The 5,286-nt window shown below is 44.2% G+C and overlaps 1 pseudogene across 1 annotated transcript; it reads right to left on the minus strand.

Moving 5' to 3' along the window:
* Positions 1-3,209: 3,209 nt before the first annotated feature.
* On the minus strand, positions 3,210-4,436 carry LOC118964314 (Fanconi anemia group B protein-like; annotated as a pseudogene). Its single transcript, XR_005051358.2, has 2 exons — positions 3,602-4,436; positions 3,210-3,511 (listed from the first exon to the last, which is right to left on the minus strand). The product of XR_005051358.2 is annotated as a Fanconi anemia group B protein-like (transcript).
* Between the last annotated feature and the right edge of the window lie 850 nt (positions 4,437-5,286).

Here is a 5,286-nt window from a genome sequence, read left to right on the forward strand (position 1 = left end):
TGGTGGCAAGGTAAATACAATAGAGCAAGTAAAACACTGGAATGGTAGTTTTGCAATGGAAGAATGTGCAGAGTAGAAATAAAAATAATGGGGTGCAAAGGAGCAAAATAAATAAATACATTAAATACAGTTGGGAAAGAGGTAGTTGTTTGGGCTAAATTATAGGTGGGCTATGTACAGGTGCAGTAATCTGTGAGCTGCTCTGACAGTTGGTGCTTAAAGCTAGTGAGGGAGATAAGTGTTTCCAGTTTCAGAGATTTTTGTAGTTCGTTCCAGTCATTGGCAGCAGAGAACTGGAAAGAGAGGCGGCCGAAGAACTAATTGGTTTTGGGGGTGACTAGAGAGATATACCTGCTGGAGCGTGTGCTACAGGTGGGAGATGCTATGGTGACCAGCGAGCTGAGATAAGGGGGGACTTTACCTAGCAGGGTCTTGTAGATGACATGGAGCCAGTGGGTTTGGCGACGAGTATGAAGCGAGGGCCAGCCAACGAGAGCGTACAGGTCGCAATGGTGGGTAGTATATGGGGCTTTGGTGACAAAACGGATTGCACTGTGATAGACTGCATCCAATTTGTTGAGTAGGGTATTGGAGGCTATTTTGTAAATGACATCGCCAAAGTCGAGGATTGGTAGGATGGTCAGTTTTACAAGGGTATGTTTGGCAGCATGAGTGAAGGATGCTTTGTTGCGAAATAGGAAGCCAATTCTAGATTTAACTTTGGATTGGAGATGTTTGATATGGGTCTGGAAGGAGAGTTTACAGTCTAACCAGACACCTAAGTATTTGTAGTTGTCCACGTATTCTAAGTCAGAGCCGTCCAGAGTAGTGATGTTGGACAGGCGGGTAGGTGCAGGTAGCGATCGGTTGAAGAGCATGCATTTAGTTTTACTTGTATTTAAGAGCAATTGGAGGCCACAGAAGGAGAGTTGTATGGCATTGAAGCTTGCCTGGACGGTTGTTAACACAGTGTCCCAAGAAGCGCTGGAAGTATACAGAATGGTGTCGTCTGCGTAGAGGTGGATCAGAGACTCACCAGCAGCAAGAGCGACCTCATTGATGTATACAGAGAAGAGAGTCGGTCCAAGAATTGAACCCTGTGGCACCCCCATAGAGACTGCCAGAGGTCCGGACAACAGACCCTCCGATTTGACACACTGAACTCTATCAGAGAAGTAGTTGGTGAACCAGGTGAGGCAATCATTTGAGAAACCAAGGCTGTCGAGTCTGCCGATGAGGATGTGGTGATTGACAGAGTCGAAAGCCTTGGCCAGATCAATGAATACGGCTGCACAGTAATGTTTCTTATCGATGGCGGTTAAGATATCGTTTAGGACCTTGAGCGTGGCTGAGGTGCACCCATGACCAGCTCTGAAACCAGATTGCATTGCAGAGAAGGTATGGTGAGATTCGAAATGGTCGGTAATCTGTTTGTGGACTTGACTTTCGAAGACCTTAGAAAGGCATGGTAGGATAGATATAGGTCTGTAGCAGTTTGGGTCAAGAGTGTCCCCCCCTTTGAAGAGGGGGATGACCGCAGCTGCTTTCCAATCTTTGGGAATCTCAGACGACACGAAAGAGAGGTTGAACAGGCTAGTAATAGGGTTAGGGTTAGGGTTAGGGTTAGGGTTAATTTTAGAAAGAAAGGGTCCAGATTGTCTAGCCCGGCTGATTTGTAGGGGTCCAGATTTTGCAGCTCTTTCAGAACATCAGCTGAATGGATTTGGGAGATCGAGAAATGGGGAAGGCTTGGGCGAGTTGCTGTTGGGGGTGCAGTGCTGTTGACAGGGGTAGGAGTAGCCAGGTGGAAAGCATGGCCAGCCGTAGAAAAATGCTTATTGAAATTCTCAATTATGGTGGATTTATCAGTGGTGACAGTGTTTCCTATCTTCAGTGCAGTGGGCAGCTGGGAGGAGGTGTTCTTATTCTCCATGGACTTTACAGTGTCCCAGAACTTTTTTGAGTTAGTGTTGCAGGAAGCAAATTTCTGCTTGAAAAAGCTAGCCTTGGCTTTTCTAACTGCCTGTGTATAATGGTTTCTAGCTTCCCTGAACAGCTGCATATCACGGGGGCTGTTCGATGCTAATGCAGAACGCCATAGGATGTTTTTGTGTTGGTTAAGGGCAGTCAGGTCTGGGGAGAACCAAGTTCTATATCTGTTCCTGGTTCTAAATTTCTTGAATGGGGCATGTTTATTTAAGATGGTTAAGAAGGCATTTTTTAAAAATATCCAGGCATCCTCTACTGACGGGATGAGATCAATATCCTTCCAGGATACCCCGCCAGGTCGATTAGAAAGGCCTGCTCGCTGAAGTGTTTCAGGGAGCGTTTTACAGTGATGAGTGGAGGTCGTTTGACCGCTGACCCATTACGGATGCAGGCAATGAGGCAGTGATCGCTGAGATCTTGGTTGAAGACAGCAGAGGTGTATTTAGAGGGGAAGTTGGTTAGGATGATATCTATGAGGGTGGCCGTGTTTAAGGCTTTGGGGAGGTACCTGGTAGGTTCATTGATAATTTGTGTGAGATTGAGGGCATCAAGTTTAGATTGTAGGATGGCTGGGGTGTTAAGCATGTTCCAGTTTAGGTCGCCTAGCAGCACGAGCTCTGAAGATAGATGGGGGGCAATCAGTTCACATATGGTGTCCAGAGCACAGCTGGGGGCAGAGGGTGGTCTATAGCAGGCGGCCACGGTGAGAGACTTGTTTTTAGAGAGGTGGATTTTTAAAAGTAGAAGTTCAAATTGTTTGGGTACAGACCTGGATAGAAGGACAGAACTCTGCAGGCTATCTTTGCAGTAGATTGCAACACCGCCCCCTTTGGCAGTTCTATCTTGTCTGAAAATGTTTTAGTTTGGAATTAAAATGTCTGAATTTTTGGTGGTCTTCCTAAGCCAGGATTCAGACACAGCTAGAACATCCGGGTTGGCAGAGTGTTCTAAAGCAGTGAATAGAACAAACTTAGGGAGGGAGATCTCTCTGAAGAAGCTGGAGCAAGGTCAGACCACTCTACAGAAACACATCAGGGGGGGGTATCAACAACAACATGTTGGATAAACGAGAATATCGTTGCATCTGGACAATAGACTCCAAACATTACAACCGTTTAATAACTGTACCCAAATACTAATATCAGCTTTGATGCTGCTCTCTTTAATGTAACAATATACCTGTAGTCTGTCCTGTAGAGTTTTGACAGTTAGGAGGTAGTTCTCTTGAGCTGTGTCAGATATGGTCCGTCCTTCTCCGCTCTCATGTCCATACTGAAACATACAACAATCTTCACACATCAGAACTGGGTTATAAGTAGGGTGTTATAAGACTGGTAAAGAAGAGCAAAAAAGTACAGCGTCTCTCAGAATAGGTTGTCCCGCAGAGATCTGTGATGAGGTATTGATCCACTGGACCCACAGTAGGGCTCTGGCTTCCAAAGACCAGCAGTATCTGATCTGTTCCACAGTTCACAACGTCATCCTCACGGAGGGAGCTCACACCTAACCAGCATGATGCTACCTGAGGGAGACAGAGCAGGGCCATGACAATTATACAGTTTTACACAGTAAGCAATAAGCATGATGATCTCACAAAATAGCATTCCAATACCTCAAAAGTGTCTTTCCATACTGCACGTGGTTGAAAGAGATGGCAAACAGACATCCATTCCGTCCAGTGTTGACCATCTGAATGTGGTGAGGTTCTTCAAAAGAAAACCTGGCATACCTTTCAAATACAGCAACTGCTTTTTACTGGTCGCTGCCACCAGTTGATTTTGACACACTGTTCACCTCTTCAGCTGAGATCACAAATCTACACGGTGTGATGGAACTGTAGGCACGAGGTAAGATCAGAGCACCGTTAAATACTTGTCCTTCCTCTACAAAATACCCCAGGGTTTTGCTCCTCCCTGGAGAGTCCAATTGATCATTCAGGCATTCTTTGGATAGTGTTTGGGAATCTAGTATGAATATTTTCCTTTTGTTGAGGGGATCCTCACCAATAAAGTTCAGAGCGAGCTTGATAGGCATTTGTCTAACTTCACCTGCTTGTAGAGAAATGTAAAAGACAACACCTTCATGGCTCCATATTACACTGGGGCTCTTCAAGACAGTAACATTTCCTTTAATCCGGTATGGTAGTTTAAACTCCATATGTGGCTCTTATCTATTTGACCTGCTCAGAGTGAGAAGCCTGTACTTGAACACATCCCCCTACTTATCAGTAAAATGCATGGTGAAGTCACTGTTTTCCACATGTAGGGCAAAGATGCATGCCACCATATCAACATCTGATTAACTCTCTCTGTTGATAACAGCCATATTACCACCATTCCCGTTTGAGAAAGTGCAGCCATCCATTGAAATGTCAGTCTGCTGAAAGCCAGTTCTGATCCTCTTCAACTTTCGCCATCTCTTCTCTGGGAATGGAGCGTTAGTAGTTTCATGTGTTGGCTGGGACAGTCTTGTGTCATTGTGGTATTATTGCCGCGTTCAAGTGATAGTCAGAACAAGGAAACTGGGAAATGTTCGACTTGTTAAAGGTTGTACAGTCGTGGCCAAAAGTTTGTGTCATTCTCAAAACTTTTGGCCACGACTGTAGTTACACAGTGACTGTAGTTACGCGGTACGCGTTCAACCATTTAGCAAGTTGAACATTTCCGAGTTTCCTAGTATAGAGTAGCACGTGAACCAAGGTTGAACTACGCAGCTGCTGACGTTAACTAACGTTACATAATACATACATGCATACATGATTTAGTTATACAAATTATAACAGATGATGCTTACCTACACATAGGTAATGGGCAATAGTTTGCCGAATACTTATCTATCAGAGTTATTGGGCAACAGTTTCTCGAATACGCATCTATCACTACACGAAAGTCTAAACATCTCGCCAGAAGACTGGGTGCGCTCGATTCATGTCGCTCGCGTGGAAGACGTTGAGTGATTTTGATGGGCTACATCCAAAATGGTTCATATACGTTTAAATTGTTATAAAGCTATACATATGATATTATTAAAAAGTTATACGCTAATATAAGTATCATACAAGGCTTTAAATCTGATATGCAACTACTTTTGCTCAGTATTGGCCGCTCATCCGTGTATCCGGGGCAGCACATAACGCAAATGAAGTAAGAAACTTTGCATTGTGGGTTAGCCAGTATTGTCTCCGGCAACAGACAAATGTACAATACATATTGTTGTTATCAATGCTTACGTTGATAAATATCTAAATAATCCATTAAATATTCTTTACATTTGATTGAATGGACCTGAGATGTCTTA

Source organism: Oncorhynchus mykiss, chromosome 3, assembly GCF_057628025.1.
Source record: "Oncorhynchus mykiss isolate SJ-2025 chromosome 3, ASM5762802v1, whole genome shotgun sequence".
Classification (NCBI taxonomy): domain Eukaryota; kingdom Metazoa; phylum Chordata; class Actinopteri; order Salmoniformes; family Salmonidae; genus Oncorhynchus; species Oncorhynchus mykiss.